Source organism: Rhea americana, unplaced genomic scaffold (assembly GCF_003343005.1).
Source record: "Rhea americana isolate MKP2758 unplaced genomic scaffold, rheAme1 scaffold_373, whole genome shotgun sequence".
In the NCBI taxonomy this organism is placed as follows: domain Eukaryota; kingdom Metazoa; phylum Chordata; class Aves; order Rheiformes; family Rheidae; genus Rhea; species Rhea americana.
Genome location: NW_028186505.1, coordinates 391,421 through 411,206, shown reverse-complemented (window position 1 = coordinate 411,206; position 19,786 = coordinate 391,421).

Genomic DNA, 19,786 nt, shown 5'->3' with positions numbered 1-19,786 from the left:
ACTACCTSTTCCTCGAAAGTGCATATCCAGCGCTTTCTAGTGTGCACGGGCCTTGTTCCCAGGACAGACTGTTGCTTAGCCCTCTTGTGTTTGCTRACCAGTGCCTTGCTTTGAGCCATTCTTCTTCCCCCATCTCAATAACCAAGTCCACATGAAGTATTTATAAGCAGATGACAGCACTCTTGAAGAAAGTTTCCTTTGCCTCAAAAATACTGTGCTGTTTTCCAGGCTCAATCATCAGCCAGTTCACTAACCTTGGGTAAGTCACTAGTTTCAGTTTTGGAAAGGCTACTAGGTGACTGAAGTATACTTTAGACAGAAATACGTAGTACCAGATTTTGACTGTTCTTTCCCATACTATTAAGAAGCAAGTTCAAATCCCCAAGAGGTTTTGATGTGGGAAACAAAAACAGCTAAAACTTTCACTGTCATACTGTTAAGCCATTAAAAATGGACACCTTGAAAAGAGAGGTCTATCCTGGGCCTGGTTTTAGTCTTTACTACTTTTATGATAAAGACTGTAACTCACTGATAAAACTCAACTTGAAAGGGTCATAAGCACTTCAGAAGAAAAAGATTAGATTTATCTAGATTATCTTCATCAACTGCAAAGTGCATTCGCAAATCAAAAAGTGTATATTCAGCCTCAGTAAGTGCAAATTAATACAAAGGAAAACAATGTACAAATACACAAATACAAAAACCAGAATTATTGCCTGGGCAACAGTTCTGAACAAGAACATGTGGGAGTCCTTTAGACAACAGACTGAAGAGGAGTCAACAGTATGAATCTGCTGCCAAAAAGCCAAGTTCATTCTCGTATGTTTTAACAATAGTATCAGATGCAACACATGGAAGGTAATTTATTCCTTTCTGCTTAGCATTGATGAGGTGGCAGTGATAATGTTGTTTCCGGTTTTGGATACTCACATCAGGGAACAGATAAACAGACTGGACATAATCCAGAGAACAGCAAAAATGATGTAATGTTTAAAAAATATGACCTATGAAGAAACTTGGTATGTTTAGTCTAAAGAGGAAGACTAAGGTAGGACATGATAAGCTTTCTAGTATATAAAATGTTAGAAAAGAATCCCAATTGTTCTCCATGTTCACTGAAGGTAAGATTGGAAGAAAAAAGCATAATTTTCAGCAAGAAGGATTTAAGTGAGATAATGAAAGAAAAATACTGTTTGTGTGAGGGTTGCAAGAACAGGTTTCCACAGAGTCTTCTTCATCCTAGCTTTTACAAGAACAAGTTAGAAAAGCACGGGTCAGAGACATCCAAATTACGCTTCTTTAAGATGGAGGAACGGGTTATACGGTCACTTGGAGACCTTCCCAGCCTTACAAATACACTATTCTACAATATCAATTGCTTTTAATCTCTTCTGGTAAGAGACAAGTTTAATGAATTAGTCCTGGTACTACCAATTCCATGACCGACTTGGATCCTCAGCACTGCTATCTGCCAAACAGCCCTTGCTGAATCCTTTTATGAGAGCTCCCCAAAGCAATGGTGGGAACTGTGCACCCTTTAGGAGGAGTCTCATCAGCGGGCTGAGCCACATTGTCACCATCKACATATTTCACATGGGGAGATTGGGGATTTGAAGGAGGTTCTCTCTCAAGTCTGTTTTCTTTTACAACTAACCTTAATTACACTATCTCATTGTTTTCAGTGCCCAAACAGGTTAAAAGACCTGGAAAAATACAGTCTGAAGACAGGTTGGGGAGGTATGAGTCAAGTGACATGTGCCAGCTGTGAGAGGCATTCAGAAGAAATGACTGATTAGGCCAAACTGTTTGTTGTAACCACCCTTCACAAAAATGTTTTTTTGTCTTCTCTTGAGTTAACTGAGCTTTTCATTATTTACAACTGTCCAGGAACTCACAACTGCTCTTCCTTTTGTGGGGCTCTTCCAGCAGTCACCCATCCAGGCATTTTGCTTGCAGGACTACTCCATAAGTGATGTCCACAATGTGGGACAGGAAACAAATAGAGAACCATYGGCTACACTCTTTTAGAGCAAGAGGCAGACAAGTAAGACAGAATGAAATAGATCTTAGTTTGTTTTATTCCATCAATCTCACTCCATTCTCCTTAAAGTGACATCTTAATGAAGAGACATTTAAGGATGAAGGAAGGGAAACAAGAAAAATGAGGTTACACAGAGGACACATTTGAAGGAAAGAATAGAGTCCACTGCTTTTTAAAATAATGCTGTGTATGTTGTTGCAATTAAATTTTTGCACTGGTCACCTATGAGGTTAGTTTAACATGTGCATCATAACCTTTAATGTCCCAAGTAGTTTGGGAAAATGGACATTTATGAGAAGGCTGACTTTAAACATACATGTAACTAGCACATACATGTAACTAGMAAGTGTTTTCTATTGAAAACACTATTCTATTCTATTTCTATTGATTTCCTGGACTATACACTGCTATCAGCTCCAGGGCATTCCTCTGAAATGGCCCTGGTTTTGGGGCTTTGCTCCTATTCTGGTATGGGAGGAGTTGACAGTTGAGTATATCTCACATTGTGAGTGACAATTATCTTTATTTCAGATGCCTTTCTGTTTCATTCTACTTTTATCTGTAGGTCAGCACTTTAAATTTCAACCATGTTGATACAGTTAATTAATAACTTCACTGAAAATGATCACCTACCTATATATTCTTTAGTACTGACAGACCTCAGGATGTTGTTAAAGATCAACTGGACTGCAAATATGTTAGTATTTAATAGATTAACATGAATTTCGAAACTTTCCCCTTTAAAATACTGAGTTCTTACATTAGAGTAACTCATAAATGTATTTGATACAGATTCATAGATTACCTATTAGTCTACCACAGAAACAGTTGTTCCCAAAGACATGACATTCAGCTAAAATATCTTTCTATTTTTAAGAAAAGTTACATTATTTTAATTGCATTAAAAACTAGATGTGACTAAAAAACCTAACTGGCACATTTATTTATCATTCAAGGACAGTTCTAAGAAAGAGTAGCAAGGAGGACAAGACCTGTAAATAATATTGATATAAATATACTGACTGGCACTGTTGAAAGTTTTCCACTACTCCAGAAAAGGTCACTAGACCTATTGAACATGTTTAGACTACCCAGTCTGATTAAAATGTGACAGAAATAGGTTTACCATTTAGTATCTGACACCAATAAAAACTAAAGTCTTTAGCAAACAGGTAAGCCTACCTAATTTTGAGGTATTTTCCTTACACAATAGTGCCTGGTGTCACATATAACCTGGCAAAGAGAGCCACAGTTTTCTCTGAGCTTTTCTTAATTAATATGAACTGAGGACTTTTATACATGCAAAAATTATTTCTCTTCACCATTAAYATAAGTACAAAAAATACCATCACTAAAATAACTCATTTTGAGATGTATAAATGACTTCACAATTATTTATAATTTACACAGTGTCTAACATCTCTATAATGTAATCTTCTAGTATGAAAAATTGGTGTTGTTTTACAGATTTAATGGGACAGATTTTCAAAACTGACCAGTTTGAACACTCCATATTTTGGATGTCCAGCATCAAGATACTTGAAAAGGCCTAATTTTCACAGGGACAGTATTCAGGATTTTCTAAAATTTGTTGTATTGAAGTGTGACCATCCCAAAACTGAGATGCCCCAAACCACTAGATGTTTTTAGATTTTTTGCCAACAGTTTGTCTTGTCTCTAACTAGGATTTAAGTTACTCTTAAACTGGAAAAACAGTCTCTCTACTTTACAGATCTTCATTTTTCCCACTTATGCCTTCAAGACTTCTAAAAATTTGTTATTTATGACACATCCTATCTCTTTGCACATGCAAATCCTTGAAAAACTGCTATGGTTCTTTAGGAGTTTTCTATTCAAATATGTAAGAAACTCCTGAATTCTCTCTCCAGAGAAATGYATCAGCACAAACCACTTTTCTATCCCTCAGATTTTCCCTCCAACCTCTGGTGTGTTCCTTGGCTGTCAAGAGACCATTGATCTTTCCACATCATAACACCAGATCCTCAAGTAACTGTCACTGTTTACTATTTCCATCTAGCAGCTATATAATTAGAGATAAATCTGGCCGTATAACTCCCTCTTCAAAATTAAACATTAACCTGACCCAAACCCTGTGAAAGCAGCCAGAAATCAGTTTCACTGATTTTTACAGATGTTAGATCAGATGTTTACTATCTGTTASATTTAGAAGAAAAAGAGAAGCTGAGAAGTGTTTAAAATCTATCTGAAATACCTAACACAGTTGCCAATTATCTCAAAGGAGTAATCTTTGGAGATGCTGGAAGGCAAACATAACACGTTCTATGCAATCTCAACTCCCAAAAATGTGTTTTCCACAAGTTCAAGCTGGCTTTGTATTTTCTAGTTTTCATGGTATTTCTTGTTTTTGTATTTATAGCATTCTGGGATTGTTTTTTAGGCAAAGTAATTTCTTTCTACTCTTAACTACAGGCATTTAAATTATTTGAAACATCTTTTTGTCATTAAAAAAAAAGTCTTTTGGGCCTTTCTTATGTAGTAACTTGCTACAGCTGACTGGACAAGATCTTAGAACTCAGAAAGTGTGGAAACTCAGAAAAATGAATTGACTTACGGAAAATCTTTGTAGTATTTTCATTTATCTATTTGTTTTCTAGACTGCCATATCTCTTAGGGGACTTGTTCTTCCATATTCTCTGTATTGTGCTAATCCTGTACTTGGACTCATTCAGGGAGCAGGAAAGAGATTTCTCAGGGAAGGAACTGTTAAGGCCTTGACGAATTAAAGTGCAAAAATCAGAGAGGAAATTCTCAGTGTGAGTGAGAGGGAGATTTGGCTGCTACTCATCACTTCAGACAGAAAGCATCTGTGTGCAGATATGTCTAGGTCCTCATGCCAGTCTTAGGAACAGACCTGTGTGATACGTGACTTTTTTAATCCTGGAGATTCTCCCTRTTCTTAAAAACTTTTACAGAGTGGCAAGCTAAGATCATTTTGTAACATTTTGGTTATTACTCAACAATATGGCCCATATTATGGAGTCCAATATGGCTCCAGCAAATTGCTTATTAACACTGCCATATTTTGGGTATGACATTCACTGGCCATGGATAAACTGTAGGCCACTGTAGATCTCTCTCCAGACAGTTTTCCCAAAGAAATGGGTAAGCCCCTTTCAACAGCACTACTCAGCCTTCAATAGAAGCAGTCTGCTTTTTATTTAGCTAACCAGAGAAACAGAAAATTGAGATGTCTTTCTGTGCCAATTGAGAACAATGTGGTTACTGCCTGCCCCTATCCCTCTAAACTACCATGTATATCACACAGGCAGAATGTATGCATTAGTATCTGGGAGACAGTTACGACCAGCTGTAACAAAGTTAAATTTCTACCTATGCTGCTTTAGCATGAACAGTTCAGGCTAATAGAGGTTTAAAAACATTATTTTTGTTAATATTCTGTGCTTGTTCATACACTAATTTCTTAGCAAATAGGCTGTATACATGACACGTTGTAATGATTACATGTTTTCCACCTTTCCATAAAATTTTGAAAGAAATTTTTTAAAATAAAGAATTATGTATGGATTTTTTACAGCCGAAAATTGCATCCAAATACTTCTGGGGGGTGAATTATTATGAAGACCAGATCAATTCTAAATGAGGACAGCAATTAAAAATAATTGATAGTGAATTAGGCCTACATGCAAGAAAATACTAGAGACTCACATGGCAAAAACAAACAAACAAAACAAACAAACAAAAAAAAAAMCCCAAAGGATAATACATGGTATTTATAGTTATTACTGCTACAGTATATAATCATTTCACTTACAAAACGTATCCTGCAGAGACACAGTACAAGCTTTGTAAATTAGTTTTTCCATTCTTTCAGTGGAAGGAAATCCAGAGACCCAAACTGTGTTTCAGATGCACGTTAGCCTTCCAAAAAACAACAAAAAGGAGATTTCATTTGGCCCACTATAAAATCCCTTTACTGGCATCCAATTAAGCAGTTGCAGTACCTACATTTGACAGTACCTCAAACAGCAACCTGTGCCTTTATGTTACTTTGACCTGGCCCAACTATGTTAGCAGGATATATGTGACTGGTTTGGTACCTTGAATGTACCAACACATTCAACTGGGATTTTGCCCAGTTCTGCCTCCATGTCTAATTGGCCACCTGTTTTGTACTTCAGAAGGCTGGATTACTTCATATTCATGATTTACAGACTTAAAATAGTAATGCAACAACTCAAAACTTAAAACAAATGTGTCAATAAACAACACATATAAACGCACTGAGACTCAATATATACATGCTTACATTTGGTTCTGGAGAGAGGCAGCTCAAAAACTAAGTTAAAAAAATGGCAAGTCTTTCATTTTCTGTTATGCTGAGGTAGTTAGATAGTCCCTTGCACTTTCACTGTTCAATACCATGGTGAATAAACAAAACGCAAAAGATGTCTCCACTCCCATGGTACATAACCTAATCTCCTTTTACTTTCCTCTAATCCTTTTTTGCTCTATAAAAAGTACAGGAGACACCACACCTTAATACTCTATCAAGCACATTGTCCAAATTTGTCCTGTTTGTTCTTTTCGGAGACAGGTAGGATAACAAAACAGTGTGATTTTGCAAATCTCAGTGAGTTTCTGGGCACAGGTATTTTAAACGATACCAGGAGGCTTCCGAGTCCCCAGAGGCCACCACAGATAAGAAAAAAGAAATGTGTTTCTTGTATAGCAGATGTAGGCCAACCAATCTGGATTTAATTAAATAGTGATGCATTAATTTGGGAACTAATTGTTGTAAGAATTCCTCATCTTGTATGGAAATGTGTTTTCCAAATAATAAACATCCTCTGAGAATTATCATAACTGCACAGAATGAGTAAACTTTCCAGTGTTGGCTGCCTAAAAATATGGCAGAATCATAAGTTTCCTGGCAAGAAAAGTATCTGAATATGATAAAAAAACATGATTACAAATGCTATTAGGAGATACTGAAAGAATGAAAAATGAGACATTTCTTTGCTGCATTCATTAGATCAACTCTGCACCCTATATGAGTATTTCTAGCACTGCTCTCTGAAAACATCAGTGAAAATCCAGCCAGTCTTCCTCAAAAACACCCACTTCTGAAATAGCAGGTATCCATGCAACAACAGGTATCCATGTGGACAGACTAATTAAAGAGAAATTCCCAGCTATTCAGAAGCTAAGGGCAAGGTAGATTCCCTATTGCTACCTAAGCCCTATTGTGAAGGCTACATTGGCCTATATGCGTTATATAGGCCTCATATCAGCCTTCCTGCATAGGATTTCACCAAAATTATATTGGTGAATATATTATAAATGTCAAAGTGCCACGTTTTTATTAACTCTGTGAGTCTTTTATCTGCTTAAGACATGTGATTTTCAGATGAAGAAGCAACTGCTCCTTGAATTCCACAAAGAAGTGACAAGAGGACAGTGACAAGAGGACAATCTTTTTTTTTTTTTTTTAAAAAAAAAAAAAAAAAAACTAAGGATGAAAGTGCCAGAACTGACAGAGAAACTGAAGGGCAACATTAAAGACTGACACCTGAGTGGAAAGTCTTGTAAGCTGAGATTTTAATTGCTGTCTTACACTGTTTTCCTCTGTAATTTGTCATAAGCTTAAAGTAAGAACACATTAGGACAAAGGCAGAAACTTTTGCTCTTTAGCCTGCTGGGAAATAGTACCACTTTGTGGTAGTGTTTTGGAGGCTTTTTTCTCCTCTCATTAAAACCCTAAAAAAATATTTCACAGTTCTCTGGGAAAAAAAATCTACTAGAAAACACTTTGCTCCCAACAGACAACCTGGGATATCATGCCTTACAGATATCATAGAATATTTACTGCCTAAGTGCTAACTCCAGTAAAGCAACTGACAGTGTACTTTGAACATACGCTCAAAAATATGAAATAATATTAGGCATTAGCTATAAAGTGGTAGCTTCAGGAGAGCACATTACTGCACAGGAAGCCAATAAACTAGGGTCAGTGAAGCCATTTTTGGAATGTGTTATTTATGAAGCCATTGTTGGAATAAATCATTTGTGAACTATTCAGCCCTCCAAAAGATAAATATGCAGGGCTTTATTACAATACTATTTCTTAAAGGGAATAAAGAAATAAGGTTCATGATAAATAGCCTTAATATATAATACTACAATACATGTGGTAATTCTGACATCCTGCATCATTTCACACTCAATCACAGCATCACAGTTCAGTATGAACTGTCCTCAGGACACATAATACATGTAGAAAATAAAGTATGCAGTAAGTATGCAATGCTACATTCCATCTGAGAAGAAAAAATGAATTTATTGAATTTAAGAATAGACTACTGGTGGAAAATTTCATATTAAAATATGATTTCAAATGCACTGAAGAGATTGCTTTTATTTCTAATGAAGCGAAGAGATAGAGCAGAACTGTTTCACTGGGTTATACCTTTGTAAGATCCAAAAGAAGAGAGCAATGAAGACTTTTACTACTCTTCCGTAACTATAGAAATGTTTTGCTCTTTGGTATCCTGTACGTTTTAGGTGGCTCTTTGGGGACTTACAGGTTGAATTCAGACACTTAGGCAGTTCTGTAAGTATCTGTAGTAAGTTTTTAAACAGATGATTGTTTTAATTTACAAAAACATCCAGACGGAGGTCTAGATTTAGAGTAATTGGTATCTGACTATACCAATAATATCTAATAATGCAATTCTTCTTGGCTGTCAAAATCTTCCAATTTTTTTCTGATAGACAATAAATTAATTATGTCCCAACATCATTCAACTTCAAAATTTTTATATGCAAAAGAAAGAAACTATACACAYGCAGTGTGGTACCTGCCCATCTTACTGGTGCTTTCCTTTACATTACTCTTTCAACATGGCAGTGCACAGCACTGACCCTGATCCACAGTGTTGGTTGSGGTAATTTCCCACATACGTGTCCAGTCCCTGCTGCTCCTCTAACATGGACACAGTGGCAGTAGCTCAGAATCTAAGTGCCAGACATCAAAGCAGCAGGAAGCTACTCAGCTGGAAAAAGCAGAAGCCTGGGTGGAAATTCCCTCTGGGCTGGATTTTGCCCACAAAATACAGTCCAGATCATGCTGGAATGAATGGGGTAAATTTAATTTCATAWGGAATGTAAGGGATAAAACAGGCTTTCGCGGACTGAATAGCTAAGTAGCTTCTGAGACATGTGAATTCTTACCAACTAAAGACCTAAAAATTGTAATGACCACTGTATGAATACAGTATAAAAAGCAAGCATCTTCCACTTAATGTTCTGATGCAGTCTAAGCAAGGACATAAATTCTGAGTCTCACTAAAATCAGAAAATAAAAAATAAAAAAGCAAAAATATAGTCATTGCTAAGTTACAGAAGCAGCCCTGCTGACTGCAGGAAYACAGCTAATAAAATTCTTCTCAGAACAAAAGTAAGAATTTCAAAAATTACTATTACCTCATTCAATTATTGTGGTACAGGGGGAAACGTCCTGTAATGACTAAGTTGGCCACAAAGCCAAATGTATGCACGTGTATAATACCTTTCAAAAGAATGATTTGATATTATTAGAGACACCACATATTTAACAGCTAAGCTGATTAAAATGATTCTCAAATAAATGCTTGTAAAGGATCTATATTTATAAAAGATGAAAACGAGTTCAAGTATCTGAAACAGTGGTTCTTTCTTCCTTTCCTATTACTACYTGTCATAAATTAGTTTTTGTAGACAAGGACAATTACACCGCTGCTTAAAACCCCTTATTCACTCACTCCTGGATATAAAAGTATAAAAGGTACAAAGTTTATAAATAATGCACTACTCAACACAAGGACTGTCTCACATGTTGGGCTTTCTGGTATTTTAATGCATGAGAGCAAGCTCTTGGCAGAAAATTCTGCCCTTGACCTGTATCTCTTAGGTATCAGTGTGTGACTATTAAATAGGCAAAAAAAGCAGTTTTCTGCTTTTGGTCCTAAAAGYGAGATGGTAAATAAAAACAGCTGAAATAAACAGGTCTGTCTAGCAGAAATGAGAAGGAGTTTTGCTGGCCAGCACTACTTTCAGGTTATGCTATGTCATTCAGGCATAATGATCCTTATTCTAAAAGAGCCAAAACATTGCACAATGTGGCCATGCTCCATTCATACATCACCCTTTACCCAGCCTGCCAGACACTGTACCACACTTTTAAAACACTCTGAGAAAGGAAGTAATTTTTCCTTCAAGTTAACAAGAGCAACTCGTAAAAGCACCTTCAGTGATATAACTCAGCAAACTGCAGAGCACACAATTCCTTGCAAATCTACAAGGAAAATCAACCTGAAGGTCATCTGACGATAGGGATGAAGTGGGTCAACATGAGTGTCAGGAACTGGACTTCTGCTGCTGCAGCTACACAGATCCATAGCTCAAACTGCAYAGACTGGATAGCCACAAGTTCATTTCTCCAAAAAGTAGCCCTAGAGCAAAAGGCATGGGAAAGGATTTGCTCCTCCAGCCCTTGCACAGATCTGATGCTCAAAAACTTGGCTTCAGCAGAAATTCCTGTTCTCAATGTAAAAATAAGAATTATCATTATCAGGCCCTGAGCATTACAGTTCAAGTCCAAAGCTTCTAGTCTATTTTCTGTGGTCATTCCTGAAACGTCAACAGTYTATTTCTAAAATTGCAGCACTTTCTAATCTAAAACATTTATTTACACACCTCTTAGCCCTATTCTTACTTCTTCCCTATACCTGGCTTGTGTGKTACACAGTCTTCTTACCCCCACATTACATGAAAGATAAGTGTATTTATGCTTATTTTGTATAACTTAGTATTATTTGCTATGCCACTGTACTTTTCCTGATTAAAAGGTCAGATTCTGTAAAGTTTAGCCATCAGCTCACAGCAAAATGGACAGGATGGGAGGATATTTGAAACATATTGCAATTTTGCAGCAGCTAATGAGCTGGCATACAGATAAAGGCATAAATTGCTATTGTTCCACTAACTTCAGTTGTCTACGGTAATTTCCTCCAGTTGAAAGTCTGTCTCACAAAGTTGTTTTGTAAAAAATGATTTGTCTTAACCTGTTGATCTGTAAAAAAATATCTCCAGCTGGAGAAGAAAACCTTCAAAGCAGGATCAACTCTGATAGAAGAAAACAGAGGAACATACTCTGAAATATGAAATAATTCCCCAACTGCACATCTTTCTACCCCAAAAGCTTACAACAATTTTATATGAATTTTCTCATCACATAAATAAATCAATCGCAGTATTAACCAATTAAAAGCAATAGCACAAAAACAGCTACATTAGTGAATAAACAGACTGCAAAGTGAAATGCAGAAAGAGGGAAAGAGTCTTCTGTTCTTATGTTCTTCTACTTAAAACATCCTGCTTTCTTCTCTAACACTTCCTCTCCTCTAACTGGCAATTGCCTACCAAAATGCACCTCTGGAGGTGCTGGCAGAAGTTGGCTGTGGATGGGATGCAGAGATGCACAGGTTTTATCACTACATCTTCTGATTCCACTCAGATGACAAAATACTGAAAGCTGTCCACAATATAGTTATATCAATGCCGTCATCAATAAGGCTAGAGACTGAATGATGGTCTCACTTTTGGCAGCATGGACCAACCTCAGGAATTGAGGCTGAGTTTGAATTGGAAATGGAAAAAATGTATATATCTCCCACATATATTAAAAATGTGCATCTAACAAAGTCCTGTGATGAAATCTTTGTGCCAGAGACAATTGACTTCACTAATTTTGCAGTCTTGAGATACAAAAGTAAGCAAAAAATAATTAAAAAATCTTCCACTTGTTAACTGAAACTCTTCAGCCTTTCAGTATGCTTTCAACTATAATATAGGCTGCTGTCATATTCAAAACCCTTTTATTTTTGGCATTGTAAGGAAAATACAGTTCAACTGCCTATGTAAGATAAACCATGGGACTGAAATTTGGTGTGTCCTCTGGTCTTATGGCTCTCTCCAAATTCCAGGATGCAGCAGTATGTCCTAAATCCCACTCCTGGAAACATGCCCCAGTTGCTTCCCAGCTGTTTGGACAATACAGGAGCATACTCCCTCACCCTGCAAGGAGAGGAGCTGGGGCGTACACATATCACTCAGCTGCGAAACAGCTAGAGCCAGAAAAGAAAACTGATGGATACACATCATTAGGAAGAGATTATGCCCTAAACCACCCCTTCATGTCACATACTGTAATTGAGATGAACCACATTGACCTGGGAAGAAATGGAGGGCCTCCAGATACATTAACGAGAATCCAAAATTTCCTAAAGCACGAAAGAATTCAGGAGAGATAATAGAGAGTAGTACTGTGTACAAACTGTACAAATAGACAATTTCTCATATATGCGATTTGACATTTTTGAAGGCACTGCAGTATATACTCTCTTTTGAATACCTGAAATTGCTTTTTAATGTACTAATTTCTAGCGTGCTAAACATTTCTGGCTCTTTTAAATTAATGAGACCGGCATCCTTGCTTTAAAGAGATTACTGTCTGAGGGACTGTCGATGGTTAAAAGTCTTTTGGATGTTTTTATCCCTCTGATTTCTCTAAAAGCAATACATAGCCAGTGTTTGCTCAGCTCATGACAGTATAACATCAGCCTAAATTAGAAGATTACGGTCTCTCTGTCAAAGAAGATACTTTTTAAGACATATGGCATTTAGTCCTGTGAAAATAGGTGTGATGTTGCCAGTTGTGCCATCTGAATTACATCAAGACTCATGCTGAATGGAGCTCAAATTAAGATCATGAATATAAAGATTTCTTTCATCGTGTTTGTTTAGTTGTGCAGTCTCCTCATCATCAACTGTCTGTGGACTGTCTGCAAACACAGAACAAATTAAGAACGAGAATCTATCTATCTGTTCATCTCCACTCTAATTCTTTAGATACACACACACAAACCTCTGAGTTAAAATGACAGTGATTTATGTTGTGAAGCCTTCTGGTTTGAGTTACAGAATTTAGGTATTTTGCTTTAAGTTTTGCTTTAAGTTTTGCTTTAAGTATTTACTGTAATGTCTGATACACAAAAGTCCTAAGTTTTAAAAAGCCAGGCACTGCAAACACACATTATCTCAAAGAGTTTAAACAGACACAGACGATACGATAAGAGGGTGGACATATTCTCCTAACTTTAAAGGGTTCAGAGGGACTAAAGGCTTAAGCCAATATCCACTAATACCAATAGCAATATAGTGCCAATGGCTATCATTTAAAAGTGTTTTTTTAAAAAACAAAATCTCATGATGAGGAACACTGTTTTTTTAAGAACATCCTGTCAACAATATTTGTAATTGATTTTTCAGTAATGGTCCCACTGAATATTGGACAGTAGTTACTAAACACACTGACAAGCTCCCTGGCAAGTTATCAATTTGGGATCACTAGACTCTGCTTACCTACATTTTCTTGCCAACTTTAAAGGATTTGGGATCCTACTCTTTCAAAATTAAAAGCTCAGTTTATATCTTGAAGTTTGGATGGCTGGTGTGTTTTAGTAGTGCAGGAAGTGGCTCCAGAACACATAGCATAAAAAAGGGTTTTGAGAACACTAAAGTAAACACAATTGCCTGAACAAATAGACCCGCTTTATTCATGCTCCATGAGCCTTCTTTTTTGTTTTACAATTCTGATGAAGATGTTTCAGGCCAAAGAAGTTATCAAAAGCATAAAACAAAAAACATCAGAAGCATTGCAAAGCCAAGAGGGCTTGCTGGCTTCCTCTGACACAGCCCCCYTGTTTTCTTATACTGTCTCCTCAATGTCTAGAGAGCAGTTCTCAACCTCCTCCTCTGAACTGTGTGCTCAGCTCCTTCCACCCATCCTGCCTGTCACAATGAATGCAACTAGCCTCACTGCCTCTCTGAACTATATAGCCTCTCCAACTTCCAACAAGGCCAAGAAGGAAATGGCTGTTGCCTCTCATAGACAGGAGCAAATAGAAACAAAAGAAAAGGTAAGACCCTCCCCTATGCAACCTTTGCAGACTACAGCTCACGCCTCACACAGCATTTTTCTCCAGGGAACAGGCTACCTTGGCAGGGAGCATCACTGAGGGACAGTCCTGCTTGTAAATCAATATAAGACGGGACCTAGAACAACTGCTGTATGCTTCAGATGAGCATCTAGCATCTATCTGCTACCCTGCATCCATCTCAGTAGCTTTCCAGTGCCGCCTTCTCCAAATTCACTCGTGTTATCAGCAGTAGACACTCAGGGAATTAGACACCGATGGGATGAATGTAAAGTCAGGAGGTCTGAACACCTTCCTCTTATTTTAAAAAGCAACTTAAGCGCATAACAGCTTATGAAGCATTTTGGATCCCAAGAGCTCATGTCATATTTAAAGAAATGCTGAAAATTCAATTCTAAGTTTCAGTGAAAATTAAGGGTCTCAGAAGTCTGCACACTCTACATAATCTTAAAAAATGGACTTTGGGTTCCCGAGTCACTTAGACAATTTTGAAAATTTTGCCCATGACCATAGTTCATTCCCCTAAATGTTAAAAAGCAGAAACCACTCCCAAAACCAAGTCTGGGAAACAAATTTGCAGTCACTCAATGTAGCTCAATACTTAGCCAGTTGAGTCACCATAATGACCACAGAACGGATGGATTATATGATTTTAATAGGTCAGACACCACTGTTTTTTCCTTTACAATCACTCATCCTAAAACAACTAAGAAGCAGCTTGAGATAAGTCAGACACACGTGCCCACACTGTTTATTTTGAAAAGTGATCAACTCTTCTCCAGGTGAATGCTGTTATATTTCCACCTCACCATAGGTGAAGACCTGGTGACAAAGGACACAGAAATGGCCAAGGTACTGAATGCCTTCTTCACCTCCATCTTTACTAGTACAACTGGCCCTCAAGAATACCAGGTCCCTGAGTGCAGATGGGAAGTCTGGAACAAGGAAGATTTACCCTCAGTAGAGGAGGATGAGGTTAGGGARCACTTAAACAATCTGACTATAACAAAAAGTCCATGGGGACTGATGAAATGCAGCCACGAGTGCTGAAGGAGTTGGCCAACGTCACTGTGAGGACACTCTACACTATCTTTGAAAGGTCTTGGTGATCAGGAGAGGTGCCTGAGGACTGGAAGAAAGCAAATGTCACCCCTATCTTCAAGAAGGGCAAGAAAGAGGATTCAGAGAACTACAGGCCAGTCAGCCTCACCTCCATCCCTGAGGAGGTGAGGGAGCAACTAATCCTGGCTACCATTTCCAGACACATGAAGGACTGGAAGGTTACTGGGAGTAGTCAGCATGGCTTTATGAAGGCGAAATCACACTTAATCAACCAGGCAGCCTTCTATGATGAGAAGACTGGCTTGATGGATGAGGTGAGAACAGTGGATGCTGTTTGTCTTGAYTTTAGTAAGGCTTTTGACACCATCTCCCATAACATCCTCATAGACRAGYTGGCAAAGTACAGATTAGATCAGTGATCAGTGAGGTGGACTGAAAACTGGCTGAACTGCTGGGCTCAGAAGGCTGTGACCAGCAGCATGGTCCAGCTGGAGGCCAGCAGCTAGTGGTATCSCCCAGGGGTTGATACTGGGACCAATACTGTTCAACACCTTTATTAATGACCTGGATGATGAGTGAGTGAACCCTGAGGAAAATCGCTGGTAACAMCAAATTGGGAGAAGTGACTGACAGAGCAGATGGTTGTGCTGCCATTCAGAGGAACCTCGACAGGCTGGAGAAGTGGGGAGAGGGGGATCTCATGAAATTCAACAAAGGGAAGGACAAAGTCCCACTCCTGTGCAGGAATAAGTCTATGCACCAGTACAACTTGGAGGCCAACAAGCTGGAGAGCAGCTCTGCAGAGAAGGACCRGGGGGTCCTAGTGGACGACAGGTTGAACGTGAGCCAGCAGTGTGGCCTTGGGGAAAACAAGGCCAATCATATCGTAGGCTGCATTAGGAAGAGTGTTGCCAGCAGGCTGAGGGAGGTGATCCTTTCCCTCTCCTCAGCTCTGATGAGGCCACATCCGGACTGCTCAGTGCAGGTCTGGGCTCCCCAGTACATAGACCTGCTGGATCAAGTCCAGGAGAGKGCACCTCGTATGGGGAGAGGCTGAGAGATCTGGGACTGTTCAGCCTGGAGAAGAGAAGACTGAGGGAGGCTCTTGTCAATATGTATAAATATCTGATGGGAGAGTGTCAAGAGGACGGGGTCAGACTCTTCTCATTGATGCCTAGCGACAGGACAAGAGGTAATGGGCACACACTTGAACACAGAAAGGTCCATMTGAACATAGAAAAAAACACTTTTTTTTTTTACYRTGAGGGTGACAGAGCACTGGATCAGGTTGCCCAGAGAGGTTGTGGAGTTTCCATGGTCCTGAGCAACCTTCTCTACGCGGCCTTGCTCAAGCAGGGTGGATTAGACTCAATAATTTCCAGAGGTCCTTTCCAGCCCTAACTATTCTGTGACTCTTTGAGGACACGTGCAAATTTTCCAGAAGAATGAAACCAGCCACAATGTAGCCAGTGGTATTTCTGGTTTTGATTTTTGTAGTGTCAGGATGTCCTATCAGTCTGCAGCGGTGTGATCTTTAAATCTGAACCTATAGTAAGACATACCTCAATATGAAGCAAACATTCCCCAACAGTACAATTGTGATGATTATACTTGCCTACTTTGTGTTTTGTTGAACAAAGAGTTGAACAGAAGCAAGAAATTAATAATATACTCCCTCACACCTGAGGAAGTAATTCCACGCAGAAGACAGTAAAATATTTAAAAAAGTACTTCTTGTGTTTAAAATGTAATGTGACATAGTCTAGCTCTGCCTTAAGAACTTTAAGGAATAATTTAAAGTGTTCTCATTTCACATCGTGTAATAACCTGATTGGCATGACCTGCTCTAAACAGGAAATGGCAAAATCTACTCAGTGAAAATCCTTATTTGTTTGTTTTCTTTTCCTGGTATCAGCCGAGTGCTACACAAAAACAGAAGAGAAGGATGTCCCTTCCTTCTGCGTCTGTTTTCTAAATTTTGATCTTAAAGGGGAAAAAAGCAGAGGGACGAGGTAGACTGGACAAAGTGGAAGATGAATACAGAGATGAAGAGTGTGGCTAAGGCTGGAACCATAATAGAAGCAAGAAAGGAAGCTTAGTACTGAATCCAGTTGGAATAGGTTCTCTTCTAAAAATCCCAACCTAAGATCACAATTGGGAGTTTTTATGTAAGCAGGGGTACAAGCAAGCTACAGTGCTACCCACAGAAACACAGAGCAAGCTGGCTGAAACAAAGGTCACTGACTGCTCTCATGAGCCTGCTTTACTTTGCTCTACAGGAGCAAGATGTGAGCTGTGATAGTCAGTCACAACATTACAGCTGGCAGGATAGGGAAGGGTAGCTTTTACCAACACCATAACTGAAGCCTGGGTGACCATKCAATCACAGATGAGTAAAGAAGTGATATTAGTGAAGGAGTGATGGGCTATTCACTTTATGGTTACTTTTCAGAAGTTTACGTAAAACATTGAGTTTATGTAGATAGGAAAACGCCACACAGGAAATTATATGAATTTGAAACATATACCTACTATGAAAACTGAAAGTTTTAGGTTTTCCTGTGGTTACCAGTCTACAAGCCATTCCACACAGGCAAATCTTTGTGTCCCTGATTAACCTCAGTCAACTAACTTAAACAGGGCTGTGTATGATTAAGGTCCACATTTGTAAGATTCAGAAAACGTTTCGTATAAAAATTCAGTCTTTGGCCAACGCTGATTGCTGCTAAGTTACATCTGATATGAGGAAAACGTGTCTGTTTATGAGAATTTATACTGAAATTTCCTTGGAGACCAGGATAGCACTATTTTTCTTGTTGCTTTTGTAGTCACTGCATTGGCGTAATCACCCTTTTCTTGCCAATATCAAAGCAGAGTGGGAGAGAGACTTTTTTTTCAAAGGCAGGATAAATCYCCTAGCCTTTAAGTTCTGAAGCTTTCGGTTTATGACTCACTATGTCCAAAGTGAAATGAAGTTGTGATCACAACTTCAGACCTGATCCAACACACATTTAAATCAATGGGAGTCTTTCCGTTGACTTCAATGGAAGCCGGGTCACACCCTTAGCAGACACTAACTCCGCTCATAACAAAACCGCCCTCCAGTTTTGGATGGCAGAAAATATAGTCAGTCTGGGAACAGCAGAGATCCCTAAGGTCAGAGATTGTCTACAACAAAAAAACTCATACAGGCAAAGCTAATACAGAGACGCTCCAGCTGCACCTGTCTGCGCTGTGCCTCTTTGTAGCACTATCAGCCCAGACGAAACTGAGTCCAGAGCAAATATTTATGAAAAATGTAAAAAGAACAGATCTTGGCAAAAGTCAAAACCTGGCCCAGAATAAAAAATGTAAAATAATTATTCAATCTTAAAATAGTCTTCAAATAAAATAGAAAGAAGCTTAAAGAAATGACCTCAGAACAACTTAGCTGTTAGAAAGGGCTTAGACTGGACCATCTAGTGCAGTTTATGCTTGTCTAATTATGATGGTTAATGTAGRACTTCTAAAAGAAGGGAAGTGTTAGCATAGACAGTCTCAGGCCTGTATGTTAGCAGTCTATTAACAAACAACTGTGTGCTGCCTTTAACATTCTTCATATAGATCCTACCTAAAATAYCTACACAGAAAAAATCACATTGAGGGAACAGCAACCTTCAAAATAGGACACAAACAAGACTTTTGACAATCTGTCTTCCAGAGAAAGAATTTAGGAAGAGTATATACTTTCAAAAGACAAAAACAATGACTAGGGGATGTTGGTAAGAAATTGATTAGTAGCAGGAAAAAAGGCAAGTATCAAAAAGGCATATTGATCTTTTAATGGCAGAGAACATTTGGTTTGGATGATTTTATTTGCCAGGTGATCTTCATCTYGGTTTACACATCCCCACCACTGAAGCACGTACAATTTTGGGATGGAGGTAAAGGTGCCTGCAGGCTTGCTGTTCTCACACTGGTTGTTATGTCTTCACATGCTGTCTGAGAGTTATTTCGTACCTCAAAATGTTTCACTCAGGAAGGCCTTGCCGGAGTAATCATTTCTTCTGACTAGCCYGTCAGAGCCTGAGCTTTGTGGGCAGAGAAAAAAAGAGGCTCTTTTTCAGTCAGCTTTTTTTCTGCACTTTTCACCAAATCAAGAAGTGCCCAGTGAAGCAGTGATTTTGCTGGGTTAGTTACTGACTCAGCAGAAACACAGCCTATAAATTAAGAGCACTGCTGTCGTTGGTGGGGGGGAGGTTGGGCAGTCTCTGCTATGTGAATGAATGCACTGTACTACAGGTGAGGGTGGCTGGTGATAGCAGACGCTGACTTAGCAGTCGCAGGAATGAAGAACAGCAGTCAGCGAGCTTGTAAAATAGGAATCGAGCTTGTTAACAGATCGCTGGTCTGGAAGCCCTTCTGTGACACTTGAACGTGATCTCTTCAAGTTACACTTCGCATGTGATATTTTATTTTTGGACACCGTTTCCATTCCATTTTAGAAAGACACTCGGCTGGGAGCGAGGAGTATGGCTGAAGGTGAAAGCTACACACCGCCAATAATAAACCCCCCCCGTGTCCCCCCGCCTGCAGCCGCCTCCTCGCGCAGCCCCCTCAGCCCACATGAAGCCCCAACGACCGCCCGCGCCCCCGCGGCCTCCCC